The sequence below is a fragment of the Mastomys coucha genome, unplaced genomic scaffold, assembly GCF_008632895.1.
Source record: "Mastomys coucha isolate ucsf_1 unplaced genomic scaffold, UCSF_Mcou_1 pScaffold7, whole genome shotgun sequence".
Lineage (NCBI taxonomy): Eukaryota > Metazoa > Chordata > Mammalia > Rodentia > Muridae > Mastomys > Mastomys coucha.
In genome coordinates this window covers 9,141,000-9,156,681 of record NW_022196913.1, presented here as the reverse complement: position 1 = coordinate 9,156,681, position 15,682 = coordinate 9,141,000, and the positions used below count along the sequence as shown (strand labels likewise).

Genomic DNA, 15,682 nt, shown 5'->3' with positions numbered 1-15,682 from the left:
TGCTGGGATTAAAATCTCTGGCACCAATGGGAGAGGAGGCCCTTGGTCCCATGGAGGCTTGAAGCCCCAGCATATGGAGATACTAGAGGGGTGAAGTTGCAGTAGGTGGGTGAGGGGAGGAGTATCCTCTTAGAGGCAAAGGAGATGGGAGAATGGGATGGGGGGTTGTGCAGGGGAGACCAGGAAGGGGGACAGTATTTGAAATATAAATAAGTAAAATAACCAATAAAAAGTTTTTTAAAAGGTAAATTAGACTTAAATAAAAATAAACAACGACAAAACAACAATAACAAACATGCACCTCTACCACCTGGCTAACCAAACCACTTCATGTAAAAAGCAACTCTATTTAGAAAGTTATCTATGAAGCTGAGAATATGGTTCTGTAGTCAAAGTGCTTTCCATTCAAGCACAGGACTCTTGTAAAAAGCCAGGTACATGTTTATAGTCCAATCACTGCAGAGGTCGAGATAAGAGGATCACTGGAGCTTGTTGGACACTAGTCTAGCCTAATCCATGAGCACCAGGTTCATCGAGAGACACTGCCTTTAACAGGAAGCAATAGAGGAGGACACCTGGACTCCACATGAATGTTCACCGCCCCCCACACACACCATACACAGAGAGAAGAATCGAGGGAGGGAGAAAAGGAACAAATTGAGCTGGGCTGGGGATAAAGCAAGCTCATTGATAGACTGCTTGCCTAGCATGCATAAAGCACCAACTTCCACTCCCAGTACCACCAAAAAAAGAAAAAGAAAGAAAGGAGAAAAGAAAAGAAAGAAAGAAGAAAAGAAAGAAAGAAAGAAAGAAAGAAGGAAAGAAAAAAAGAAAGAAAGAAAGAAAGAGAGGGAGGAAGAAAAAGAAAAGAAAAAATTAGTTTAGTGCTGTCATAGCAAAGAAATGTAATCATTATGTGATGCTCATCTTCCGTATCCCAGATGAAGAAATGGAATCTTTAGCAGGAAAGACCCATGACTCCCTGGGAGTCATACGAAAGGCTTCTCTAGCCTCCTTCTGCCGTGTGGGCTCTGCTTCCTCTCATAGGGCATGCTTTGCCATGTACAAACACTGAAATGGCTTCTTCCCTTCCTCCTTCCCACTCAGTCTTCTCACTCTGTGTCAACTGTGTGGCTTACCTTCCCAGGGTAGAAGTCAGTGACAGCTGTACTGCAGGAACCTCATAGAGTCGGACTTGAGATTGAGAAAGAGAACAGTGTGTTATTGACGCCCAAACCCACTTCCACCAAGGCCCTTCGTCATTAGCTGCTTTAAGACACCAACCTGGCTCTGTGGTATGATTTTCATGGGAAGGAGCGGAGATGCCTGAGGTTTGTGACTGCCTGTAACTGAGACACCTGCACCTCACATGAGGCTCCTGTTTGATAAAGAAACAATGGATAATGTTCATTCTTGAGTAGCTGAGGGCTATAGGGCTTGCTTCTTGACACACAGCTGGGGAACATGTGAGAAGGAAACTCAGACAGTTCAGCAAAAGAAGGGAAGATAGCAGCAGATCTGTCCCAGGCAAGGTGGCTGGCTGGGGAGCTGACGAGTGACACATGGCAGGTGTTACTGGAGCAAGAGAACTGAAGCTGAGCAAGTGAGGTTTGCTGATAAGGAGCCTCTGGAACCAAGTGGAGAAGGAGAGAGGCAGTGGTTAGCAGAAGGGACTGGAGCAAGGTTAAGACAGGCTCTGCCTTTGGGCTGGGTATTAGGGCTGGGTGGACTCAGGCCTAGGCTGTAGGCTCTCTCACGCTCACTCAGCCTATCTCCTCAAGAAGATGTGGACTCTTCCAAGCGAGGATGACTGTGCCCCTGGATAAGACGTCAGCGCTTCATGAAGGCTGACTAAAGACCTCTACAAGGAGCAAAGTAGAGAGGAAAACTTCCTTGAATCTGCTGGACCAGTCCCTGAAGGCAGGAAAAGAAAGTGGCCACAGTGGCCATGGGACAGTCTTGTGCAAAGATCGTATATAAGTGTACATGTGCGCAGGTATGTGTTTCTGTGTTCATGTGTAGGAGTGCTGACTAGCAGTATGCACATATGTTTATTTATGTATGCATGTGCATCTATATATGCATATGTGTGGTTATGCATCCTGGCTAGTGTTAGAATTAGTTTTTCATTGTTGTTGCTGTCAACATAACACAAGCTAGATTATCTGGGGAAAGGAACCTCAATTAAGAAAATGCCTCCATCAGATTGAACTGAACACAAATCTGGAGGGGGGGGGAGTTTCCTGATTAATGATTGATATTAAAGGGCCCAGCACATTTGGGACAATGTTACTCCTAGGCATGTGGTCCTTGGATGTATTAAAAAAAAAAAAAAGAAAAGAAAAGAAAAGAAAACATGGTCTCTGCTGCAGTTCCTGCCTTGAAGTCTGCTCTGACTTTGTTCCAAAATGGACTACAAACTATAAGCTGAAATAAACCTTGTTCTTCCCAAGTTGCTTTTGGTCATAGTATAATAGCAACAGGAGGCAATCAAGAGCAGTATTATAGGATGTATTCACGTGTGTGCCTTGTATACTTACGTGTGTGAGTTTGTATTTGCATGTATGGTTGTGTGTACAGATGTTGGAAGAAGGTGTGTGGATCACTAGACTCCTGCCCAGATGTTCAGGACAAATGGTTAAAGACTCCTGCATTCACAGGTCTCTATCCTAGGAGCAGACTCAGAAAACACCCAGTTCTTCCATGATTGTTTGACTTCTGTGAGAAAAACCCTTGCAACCACTCCAAAGAAACCAGTTTAACAGGTTGAGAAATGCAGACCATGCTGTCAACTCCTGTGTATCCTGTGACTTGCAGGAACCTGATTTCACCCTCCTCTCACCTGAGCTTCCATGGTATAGGAACAACAGGCTCTTCTCCAGGGGACTAAGGAGTTTGGGTGGAGTCACCTCATCTCTTTGGGACGTGATCTATGGGAAAGAACTGGGCACAGCTCAATCCCAGGTTTCTTAAGAACCAATTTCACGGACATGAAAGAAGACACTTCCTGCCTCATTTTTAGTGTCTTCATGGTCCTGCTATGTACGTGTTGAAAGGATTGGACAGATCGCGGGAAATGATCTGGAGATGAAGACTCTGAAGTTGAAATCCCTGCTGCACTGTTGGTCACTGTCCAACCACCAATGCAACTTTTGAGCTACAACAGTGTGTCACCCTAGAGTCCCCTGGGAAGAGGGCCGAGGCTCTGCTCTCACGGAGCTTAAACCTAGGGCTCTGAGGTGAGGAGAAGCCTAGGGCTGGTCAGGGCTGCTATTTATTCAGTGTTTGAGGTTTGCCTGGACTTGTTGGGTTCGTTGGCAAGAGCAGTTCTTCCTGCTCTTACCCAGCATTGACATACCTGGGAACTTGCCAGAACACACATTGCTTTGTGTCCCAAACTCAGGGCCCATATATTGGGTCCCCTCTCACAAACACAGCCCCTAGTCCTCCAGAACTTTCTGTGAGAAAGTTTTGGAGGCATTTTTTATTTGATAGTACATTTATATAATTTTACTTACTTATTTTGACACAGGATCCTGTGCACTCAGGCTGGCCTCAGACCTCACTAAAATGACACTGAGTCTCTCAGTCCCCTGCCTCTGCATTCTGAATGTTAGTTGTAGGTCTACACTACCACGTGTCATTTGTTCAATGCTGGGAACTGAACTCAAGAGTTCCATAACTGCTAGGTTTATACTCTGTCAACTGAGCCACACGCTCAGCTCTGAGTGAAGGGTTTTTCCAAATAACTGGAGTATTTTGTCTAATCATATAGATCAATGTTTCTCAACCTGTGGGTCATGACACCTTTGGGGGTTGCATATCAGATATTCGTATCACACTTTGAAACAATAACATAATCATAGTTATGAAGTAGCAATGAAAATAATTTTGGGGCTGAGGGTCACCATAACATGAGGAACTGTATTAAAGGATTGCAGCAGCATTACAAAGGCATTACAAAGGCTGAGGGCCATTGCTCTAGATTAACTCTTTCTGAAATGGATCATCTTGCCATTTAAAGAGACTCAGGTGGTTCAGTACCCAGTAGCTAAAGCCATGCTCAGTTCGGCCGTATCCTAGCACAGTGCACAGGTGTCTGTGAAGTCTGTCTGCCACACCTGGAGGAGTCCTATCTGCTGTCATTTTTCTTTTCCAGGTGATTGTTGTCACCTGCTATCAGCAGGGTGGCTAGCCATCCCTCTTCATGGCCTTCTCCCAGGGAGCCTTGTATTCTTGTTGGTTCATGGCTCTTAGCAGGAGAACTGGAATCATAACCCAAAGTTCTGGGCAAGGATTTTGCAAAGCAGCCACTTGCATCTAGCAGCAGAGCATGGATTCTGCATCGTGTTTGCAAACATGGAGATTACCCATGAGTCAAGATGCACACTAGATAAACATGGGAATGCCCACAGCATGCCGGCTGCTGCAACTCAAATACAGAAGTCCTTTGGGAGAGTTTGCATGTAAATAACTAAATGCAAGTAGGTAGACACCGAAAGTCAAGTGTAAACAGGAATCGACTTAAGTCACTGTGAACCCGGAAGTTATAAAAGAAGAGGTTAACCCCCCTGACCCTGCATAACTGGCTCATCTCACCTGCAGCTTCTAGGATCAAGAATTCAACCAACTGAAGAGATAAAATATTTCTGTATAATTGTTTTATTCTTGTGAATTTCTTATATATATTCACAATGAAATATGATCGATCATATTCACCATCTCTAATTTCTTCCTCCCAGTTCCCAAATAGCCTCCCCAATTCTTGTGTGTGTGTGTGTGTGTGTGTGTGTGAGAGAGAGAGAGAGAGAGAGAGAGAGAGAGAGACAGAGACAGAGACAGAGAGACAGAGAGAAGAGAGACAGAGAGAGAATGCTAAAATACTGAGTACCCCTCAGCCCCCCTCCAAAAAAGACAGAACAATTTCTTTTTTTTCTTTTTCTTCTTTGGTTTTTCGAGACAGGATTTCTCTGTGTAGCCCTGGCTGTCCTGGAACTCACTCTGTAGACCAGGCTGGCCTCGAACTCAGAAATCCACTTGCCTCTGCCTCCCAAGTGCTGGGATGAAAGGCCCAGCACCACCACCGCCCAGCAAGACAGAACAATTTCTATCTTGGTGTCATCTCCATTACTGTGATAAATTTCCTGACCGAAGGGCAACTGAAAGGAACGAAGGGTCTATGGAGATTAGAGTTCCAGGTCACAGCCCATCACCAGGGGATTCCAGGCAGGAACTTGAAGGCAGGTCTGCTTGCTACTCAACATAGCATTACTTCTAACCAAGAAATTCACTCACAACCAGAGACATACAGCAGGAGCCATTGAAGATGGCACCTGCTGGCTTTCCCCAAAGAGAATAAAGGCTGGGAAAGAGAGTAGGTATCCACGAGGCTAACCTGCCTCTTCTGCCACAACACTGGGGACAGAGAAAGATATGTACTTATTGTTTGTTTGCTGTATATTTACCTGTGTGTTACATGTGTACATTTTCATGCATATGTGTGTGTTTGGGGGTGCATGTGCACATATGTATGCATGTAGAGGCTAGAGGAAAACCTTAGGGGTCATTCCTTAGAAGCCATCATACCTTGTTGTTTGAGATAGGCCCCTTGTTAGCCTGGGGTAGCCTAGTTGCAGATTTGGCTAGGTTGGCTAGCCAGCCTGCCCAAGGCTCAAGCTCTCTCCATCTCCTTAGTTCTGGGATTACAAGCATATGTCACTGGCTCTGGATTTAAAAAAAATAAAACAAAACAAACAAACAAAACCCTCAAAACCTCAAGTCCTCATGCTTGTATGGCAGGCAGTTTAACTATGGAACCACTTTCCCATCCTTCAAGAAAGACTGACTCCTAACCAGGAGTCAGAGTAAATCCATTATGATTTGACCCCATGGCTCACTACTTTGGGGCCATTGGAGAAATGACAGTTCTTGAAGCCTTAGTTAATGACAACTGAAAAAGAGGTCAATAATCTCCAGCATTTATAAACTATGGGGCCATTAGAGAAAATGAATTGAAAAATGACTACAGAAACCCTATGTAGCTGTAATTAATGATACAACGTTGAAATGGTGATTTACCATCCTTACCTTCAGATCAAACGTCCTTAAACCTTCCTTCTTCCCAATGGTTGCTAGGAAGTACTGGGAGTTGACCATGGAATGAGAGAATGGTGCATCCGATTGATTGATCATTGCCTTATCCTTGTTTCTATCTTGGACAGTGCAAAGAGAGAACAAGCCTAAAGTTTGGTACTGGTTCAAGAAAACAAGAAGGAGCATGGTCATGTGGTCAGAAGAGGAAGGAGATGGGGGCACAGTTATAACCAAAGATCCACAGTGGAGGAAGGGACTGGCATAGAAAATGTTCCTATGCAAACCTTCTCAGCCCAGCCAGCCATAACCACACGCTTCTAACCTGGGTGGCCACCCACTGAGTACTCAGAACAGAGCAGGCCCTGGGACTGCTAGCTAGTAAAGTCTTCCCGAGATAGGAGAGATGCGCCACCCCAAAGGAGGGGGAGAACAAGAGATGTGGAGAGCGGTACAGCTGGAGAGGCATTCGCCATGACAAGATGGCGCCTACTTCTGCTGTAACTCCTGGTAAACAACTGTTTGCGCATGTGCGTAGAGTGAAAGACGCCTAGTCATGGCCCAGGGCGTCACGTGGGGTGATGAGCAAACAGCCAATCATGGGCGGACACGCCGCGCTGTGGAGTATATAAGCAGTGCTGATTATTGGCTCGCCCCTTTTTCCCTCTGGATGAGGGCAATAAACTTTTGCTGCAGAAGGATCCTAGCGTCCGCGTGTCTTCTTCCCGGCGAGACGACTGTGCAGGCCACAAAGAGATGTACTTAAGCCTTAAAGATTCCTCTCTAAGATCAGCCTAGAACCAAGAAACAGAGGTAGCTAACAGGTCTGGACACAAGTATATAGGTTCATAAAGTATGGATAAGATGTGCCCTAAAAAGAGGCCAATTAGCTTAGACCGAGGCTGTGATGACTTCCTGTGAGGATATAAGGACTAGCCCCATACTAAAGAAAGAAACACTAGTGCCTCTGAAGGCAAGTTCTCCATCACCTTCTTTCCCTCTGTGCCCTCTCCTCCTAGTATCCCCTTCCCGCCCATGAAACTGAAACCTTACTTCTTCCTTCAAGCCTTTGCCAGGTTGTTTTTCTGCCTCATTGAGTGTCTAAGCATCTATATACAGATTAGGTTTGAAGTTAGCAGTTGTACTCATCACACAGTAGGGGCTCAATTCATGTGTGAAGAACACCAGGAAGGTATCTGTGACAGATGGGCATTACCTTTTCAATCCTGTCAATGTACTTAGGGCTGACCTTGTCATGGATGATGCTTCGGAGGATCAAATCAATCAACCAAGTAACCTAACTAGATTCAAAGAAGAGCCGTCCTTTTGCCAAAAGCCATCCCTAAGCCTAGCAGAGGCTGGGTACACCCGAACTTAGTGGAACTGAGCCTGGAGTTCTAGGGATAGCAAGAAAAACACATATAGAAAATGGGACTCTTATTTACAGCTAAGGATTCGCAGTCCATGTCAGTGGTGTGTAGGGACCCCCAGCCTTTCTTTACCCATTGCCATGGCTGGGTTGAAGGGAAGGAATCTGCCTTTTGAGAATAGTCCCTCACTTCACAAATACATGCCTAATGTCCCCTTGTAAATAACCCTTTCCTCCAGACCCAGGATGGTGATCATGATTAGACCCATTTCAAAGACTAAGAAACCGAGAAACAGGGATGAAAACCCCTACTCCGCAGTGAGGAAAGCCAAAGTTAAATATGTATAATGTAAACTTAACATTTGTCACATGTCAACCTCCCCTTTGGGGATGATAACTTTCTCATGTGCTCATGGCTCTATAGTTCCCTGGACTCCCACCCGTCTCCCACTCTTATTTATCCCAACATTGATGGTATTGCTCTGGGCCTCTTTAATGTCCTGCTTCAGAAGACTAAACTCACTTGCACATCTCCCCCAGATCTTTCCGATTTTCCTCAGCGTTGGATAGCACTACCCATTAGTTTTTAGTCAAGTTGACACAAACTAGAGTTACCTAGAAAGAGGGAACCTTAACTGAGGAATTGTCACCATCAGATTGGGAATTGCCGTCATCAGATTGCTTGTGATCATGTCCAAAGGCCAATTTCTTGATTGATGATTGGTGTGGGAAGGTCCAGCCCACTGTGAGTAGTGCCACCCCTGGGATGGTGGTCATGAGGAAACAAGATAGTAAAAAGCATCCCTCTGTCATCTCTGCTTAAATTTCTGCCATTTTACCTCGACACTAGACTGTAATCTCTAAGCCAAATAAAACCTTTCCTATCCAAGGTGCTTGTAGCAGTTTGAATAGGCTCTAATGTTTGAACGTTTGGCCCATAAGACTATTAGGCACTGTTAGAAAATGTGGCCTTGTTGGGGAAAGTGTGTTACTGTGCGGTCGACCTTTGAGGTCGCCTCTACTCAAGCTATGCCTAACGTGGCACATGGTCTCCTTCTGTTGCCTGCAGATCAAGATGTAGAACACTCACTTCCTTCTTCATCACGATGCCTGTCTGCACTCTGCCATGCTTCCCATGGTGGTAATGAGCTGAGCCTCTGACGCTGCAAGCCAGCCCCAACTAAATGTTTTCCTTTATAAGAGTTGCCATGGTCATGGTGTCTCTTCTATAACTCCAACTAAGACAGTGGTTTTGGTCAGTGTTTTAGCAAAGCAACAGAAAACAAACTAGAACAATCACAAACAGTATGCCACATGCTTGTCAATTTTTACACACAACTAAAATTTACCAAGGTGTTCTATATCACTTTCTAACCAACCCCAAAGTCGTTTTGTTGGAACGATGGCTCCTCTCCATAGTTAAAAGTGGCTGCTCTCTATGTCGGGCAACTCACAGCCCCTTGTGACTCCAGCTCCAGGAGATCCAGAACCTTCTTCTGGCTTCTGTGGGTACCTACACACACACACACACACACACACACACACACACACACATACACACACACACACACACACTAAAAATAAATCTTTTAAAAATCCAAATGTCCTTTGTCATCACTTCACCTGTTTCGTACTTTCTCCCTGCCCCCCTGCCCCTTCCTTGTCTTCTTCTACTCTACCTTCTCTTATTAATTAGTTAACATTTTCAAGATTGTTCCTTTATCTGCTGCCCTGAGAATCTGAACTTCATGGGCAAGGTTATTCAGAGCTCCTTTTTTTCCATGTGATAAAAATTTCAAACCTCTTGCTGTGAATCCTTGGCTAGCTTTCCCTGAAAGTCCACAGCTCTGCACAGCCAGCTACAATCAGCGCTCTTGCTCCTTCCTGCTTCCTTCTTTGGGGAAGTGACTCTTGCCGGCCCTGAAGCTTCAGGTTAGCTTTAACTAGCTTGTGATAAATAAGTGATAGTGACATTTCATACCAGCTGCAGAACAACCCTGGGACTCATGTAAACATGTCCCTAGTATCCATGCCATCCTTTGTTTGGGGTGTCTGGAAATCATTGGAGCCTGTGTTCCAGAGGATGAGCTGCTACCAGCTCTATCCTTGACCTAACTATCCTTCCCAGCCTAGAACTGGGTGGGGCCACAGTGACGTCACTGCTGCCCCATTTACCTGAAAGAGGGGTGAAAAAAAAACCCACCTCAATTTCTCTGTGTGCCGGCTGCCATGCTAAGGGCTTTATCATGACCCCATTGTGTCCTCCTTATTTATTCTTGTTTTACAGAGGACGCCATTGAGGCTCACTGATGTCACAAAACTAGTCTGTGGTAGCCTGGGAAACTGAATCCAGTCTCTTGTGCATGGCAGCAATGCCTACTCATCTTATAACTTCAACTTCCTCCCCAACACACTGAAGACAGACAAGACACCCCTGGAGACTTATTAAGACTTAGCAACAAAGCTTCCTTGCCCTGACCCGTAGTGGACACTGTCCCTTAGTCACCTGCACCTCCATAGCTTGACTCAGGGGCCTATTCTGGATCAGAAACTTGTAGGCTGTGGCTGCAGTGGTAGTAAAAGCCAGGATGTAAATTCGGCCATGTGGTCTCAGCTTTGCCTCCCAACTGTCTTTGACAATGTACTTAATTCTTTAGAGCATTTCATAGTTTAAATCCTGGCAAATATAGTCGGCAGATAAAAGGTTCTCAATACATCTCTATTCAATCTCTGGAGGCATTATCCTCAAGAACTTTATCATTAGCTGGATGCCATGGGGTACACCTTTAGTCCCAGCACTGGCAGGCAAAGGCAGGCATATCTCTGTGAGTCTGAGGCCAGTCTAGTCTATATAGTGAGTTTCAGGTAAGCCAGTACTACATAGTGGAAGCTTGTCTCCTAAGATAATTTTTTTTGAGCAATAAAAACTTTACCATTTGGAATATCACTTTAGCATCAACTGCTATCAGTCTGAATGTATGCAATCTAGAACATTATATGAGAAGCCACCATGGATTTTTGTTGGGTCTTCATGACACTTAGCCCATGCTTAGTTACAAGTCTCTTGGTGATTTATTTTTACTTTAATTTTTTTCCCAATTCTTCACTTTTGTGTTTCAGTGTCTGTGCTGTGAAATGTGTGGGGATAATAATTGTTTCTTGGAGAACTTTGGAACTTCTTTTTTCTTGTTTTGGTTAAAAATTTTTAGGCTTACTTATTTTGTTTTATGTGTATGGATGTTTTGCTTGTATTTATATTTGTGTACCATTCATGTGACTAGTGCCTTAGGAGTTCTGAAGAGGGCATCAGATCCCTGGAACTACACTGAGAGATGGTTGTGAGCCACCACATAGGTGCCTGGAACCAAACTTGGCTCCTCTGCAAGGGCAACACATGCTCTCAACCACTGAGCCATCTCTCTGGCCCTGAAATTATTCTTTAAGAAAGATTTTTTTTTCTTTATCTTTAAAGACAGCAGCTTCTCCCCTCCTCAATTTGAGACAAAGCCTTAGCCCAGGGTTGCTTTGGATTTGTTATGCAACTTCAGATGACCTTGATCCTCCTGCCTCTGCTACCCAATGGGATGGGTATATACTGCCTTGGGATATATAGGTATACACCTGGGATGACAAGTATACATTGCCTTGCTCGTGCAAAACTCTCCTTCAAGAAGAATTGGTTCTCTGTTTTAGTAACTTTCTGTTTGTTTGTTTGGTTGGTTGGTTGATTGGTTGGTTGGTTTGGTTTTTTGAGACAGGGTTTCTCTATGTAGCCCTGGCTGTCCTGGAACTCATTCTGTAGACCAGGCTGGCCTCAGACTCAGAAATCTGCCTGTCTCTATCTCCCAAGTGCTGGGATTAAGGGCATGTGCCACCACTACCCGGCTTGTTTGAGTAACTTTCTAATCTGACAAGAATTTCTTCATCCTCCTCAACCCCATCCCACCCCCACCCCTGCTCCCATCCCAATTCTGACCATCAACTTCCTTCTCTGTCTGTCCCAGGATCAGAAAGACACGTGTCTTGCTTTTACCCAGGACATGTTCTTTTTTTTCCCAAGGAACCCTGTGATTCATTCAAGTTCTACTCCCCTTTGCCAACACTCTCCAAGCTGCTACCATTTATAGGGAAATGAGCTTTTATAACTTGCGTCTTCCAAATCAATTTGAAAAATGTGGATTCACGGACACAGTGGTTTCCTCAGGCCATAGTATTTTCCTCTGAGAAATTTGAAATTCCTTCCTCAAAGTGTCCTTTATAGAGATGACCCGAGGGTTTGCAGGTCGCTACTTGCTTAGTCAAAGGCATTGGGAGGGAAGGGCAGCGTAATGAGCTCAAACCCAGCCTTGACCTGGCCTAAATTTTCTGTGGTCGTCTCATATGACAATAGTATCAGGATCTTCTCTCTGAGACCTTCCTCTGGTAGAGATAGTAACTGCTTTTCCCTGTCTGGGGTAGCAGTCAGGGGAAGTTCACAGGCCAGCTTCATAGGGAGCGTCAGTTCTGGCTGCTCTGTAGAGCTTCTTGAAAAGACACATCGGCTTCCAGCAGATTCATCTTATTATACAGAGACCTCAGGAATGGAGATCTGTTCATATTTTCACAGATCTCAAATATGAATTACCTTTCATGACTCCTCTGTAGCATCAGACTCTCTCCTGTACACTCACAGTTTTTGTGGGTGCTATATAACTAGGTGGTCTCTTAGCCCCTTGACAGTGGGAACTTTGTTGAAATGACCTGGATGTCCTGAAAACATGAGTGAAGATGGCTGTGGTCTCACCAGTAACCTGATGAATGACTATGAATATAGGTAGATAGATAGATAGATAGGTAGATAGATAGGTAGGTAGATAGATAGATAGATAGGTAGGTAGATAGATAGATAGATAGATAGATAGATAGATAGATAGATAGATAGATAGATAGATAGGTGAAAGTGAATACAGTAATACACAGTTCTAATGTATTGAGTTATTTTTTTACCCAACCAGATTCCATTGTGTTTAGTAAATTCTCTTTCTTTGTTGATTGATACACACACATAAATCTCCTTTCCAAGAATGTGGCTGAGTGTAGGCCTAGACTCATCTGTCTCACTGGGATTCATGATACTGTCTCCGGGAACACGCTACTACTTCCTGGTTCTTCTTAGAAAGGCAGTGTGTGATTTCTCTTCACTCCTCATCTGACTGCATGACAGATGAGACAGACATCACAGGAGACAGTGTGGATGGCTCTGAGAACCATCGCCCCTCCCATCCTTCTCATTCTGTTTCACCCTTCTACCCCTAACCACTCCTGCTCCTGAGATGTACCATGGCATATTCTTAGTTAATCTAGGATATATCTACATCCCAGATACCTTCATTTTACTCCCACCCTGTGTTTTATCGCCCTGGAGTTCTTTACTGTGCTCCCTTAGACAGCAAGAATTGAGTCCAAACCCTCCTCCTCCTCTTCCCTGTCTCCTTGCCCTCTCCTCTCAGGGTTTACTCCCTACTCCTGCCTCCAACCATTTCTCAAGCTTTTTTTTTTCTCCTCCTTCCCTGTCTCAGGCTTTTCTGCCCCCTTGAGTAACTGCCTCCCCTCCTAGGGGCATCCCTTCTCTGAGTCACCAAATTTGACCTGCTGTCAGCACACAATGCTCAGTCTTGGGTGGGGCCCTTTTGGGTCACCACCTTATTGCTTCAGAGATGAAGTCAGAAACCATCTGCTTTCTTTACTTTAAAAATGTAGAAAATGGCACACAAAATGCTGAAGTGTTTTCTATGGCTACTAGGGACTAGATTGTACCTCCCCTGAAGTCATACAATGAAGCCCTTAAGGTAAGGATCTTCAGAAACTTTGAAAAATTATATGAAGGTGAAATAAGATTGTGAAGGTGTGGGTCCATAAAAATAACTCTTTCTGTGAAAACGAATCACTAGTATTCAAAAACAGCCACCCACATTCCTTGAGCTGTCCCTATGCTGGAGGCTCAGCTGCCCACCTGAGCTCTGTGTCTCAGTGCACATCCCCTTGTAGCCTGAACGCTACCCTGTGAGTCTTCTATGTAGGTGAAGATTCTGAGTCACATATGAAAATCAGAGCTTCGTTGGGGTGGTTGTGAGAAGAGTAAAGGGGACTTTGGGCTCCTGTCCTTACTGGAGGATCGCTTCTGAGTTCTGTGGTTACAAAGAATGAGGTTGATAATGGTCACCATGTTGACTCACTTTGCCTCCTTCATCCCTGCAGCCAGGCAGGGAGTCTGTGGCCTGCATGTTCCTGTTTTCTGCCCACATCAACGTGCTTACTTTGAGGAAACACATTCTCACATGGATAGTTGAGCCATGCTGGATTGCATATGCATGCACATATGCATATATATGCACATATACATATGTTCATATATACATGAACATATTTTTTGCACTAAAGGCTAAAGGGCTTATCGCAACATCAACTTCAAAGGCTTGGGGTCCAGACCAAGAGCTCTTAGGGAGCCATCTGCCTCAGGGAAGACCAACTTGTTTTCTTGGTAGCAATTATCTTTGGTAGTAGAGGCTTACATCAATGGGCACTCCTACTTATCCCAATTATCAAATGCATCAAGAACTGGGCGTAGTAACTCCATTGGGAGAGCGCTTGTTTGACGTGCAGAAAGTCCTGGGTTAATCCCTAACACCTGGCTGTGTTATTACCTATAATCTGAGAAATCTGAAGCCTTAAAGGAGGATTAAGAGGTCAGGGTCATCTTCAGCTATATTGAGAGTTCAAGTCTCAAGTGGGCTACATGGGACCCTGCATCAAAGGAAAAATTACACTTTGGTAAAAAGAGATTTGTAGTAGCTTCAAGACCCAATAATATCATCAGTCTATTGAATACTGTCTGTTTCTTGCTCTTCTCTTACCAGTTTTGAAAGGCCAGTATACACATGTGGAACACGGCCAAGGCCTACTGTTTCTCTGCATCCTCTGACTTCACCTCCTGTCTGTCCATACTTCCTCCCCAGCTTCTGCTCATTACCCCAGGACACAGGAGATAGCAAGTGATCTCATGTCTACTTACCAAGAAAGTTCCAACCCTGACAAATATCACCAAATGAACAGCCTTTTCCAGGGAAAGTAAGAGGTCTAGGACTAGATTTTTACTTCTTTGGAATTTTTTTTTTAACACAAAGCCCACTACTAATTTGCTTGTGTTTGGGGAGACAATAGTAGGACTTGCCATGTGGGCTTCAATCTAAGAAGACCTGGATTCTCTGAATGCATCCCAGGTGTTTAGCTCTTCAGCCCGTGGGGAGCTTTACCTTGTGACCAATCAGAAGCCTTCAAGCTATGGAGAAGTCATTTCCTGTGAATCCTAAAGGATGCTCTACCTGGCTACTCATCAGATTTCAGTTACACCAGTACAGCTGGTTCCATACAGTGATTTCACTGGGCTTCATGAAAGACTGATCAAAAGGCAGTCATGCAATGATATGGGTCAGGCAAGAAATCTAAAATAAGTTTTCATAAGATAATGGAAAAGTAGGATCTAGGCCTAGTGATTCTTAAAGAATTCTCATCCCTTTCCAACACACCTATTGAGAAGACCCTCGCATAGCAGCAAGGATGGCTGAGAAGATCTTGTTTTGCTCCATGTCAACGTTAGAATATAAAGCAGGCCTATTTATTATTGAGACAATCCTGGTCTTACAAAGCAACAGAAGTAGCAGACTATTTCTAAGGTCACAGAATTATGCCAGTTTTCCCTGTTTGATCAACATCTTTAATATCTCATAATTATATCCTCCATGTATTTTTCTCTAACATTGTTCTTGCGGATTTGAGCCTAAAATGCTAAGATCCCAGGCCAACAACAAAAAGCATGCTTCCCTTACAAATTCAGTCTTGCTTGATCACTTAAGAAATACTTATAGAGTCATTCTAGGCCAGGCAGTAGTGGCACATGCCTTTAATCCCAGGGAGGCAGAGGCAGGCGGATCTCTGAGTTCAAGGCCAGAGTGAGTTCCAGGACAGCCAGGGCTATGCAGAGAAACCCTGTCTCAAAAAATAAATAAATAAAAACCAAACCAAAACAGAATTGTTCTGATGGATAGTCACTGGCAGAAATCTGGAGGACTGAAGCTGAAACTCTCAAACTCTCCACACCACGCACAAGGTAAGAAGGCAGTCTTGTGCAAGAAGTAACCAAAGAACTTGCTCTATGATATATAGCTGACAACCAGAGGGGATTGG

The 15,682-nt window shown here is 44.4% G+C and overlaps 1 long non-coding RNA gene across 1 annotated transcript; it reads left to right on the top strand.

The window, feature by feature from the left end:
• Positions 1 to 13,146: 13,146 nt before the first annotated feature.
• LOC116082276 lies at positions 13,147 to 15,236 on the top strand. Its single transcript, XR_004115228.1, has 2 exons — positions 13,147 to 13,287; positions 14,356 to 15,236. It is a non-coding gene; the product is annotated as an uncharacterized LOC116082276 (long non-coding RNA).
• The last annotated feature ends 446 nt before the right edge of the window (positions 15,237 to 15,682 follow it).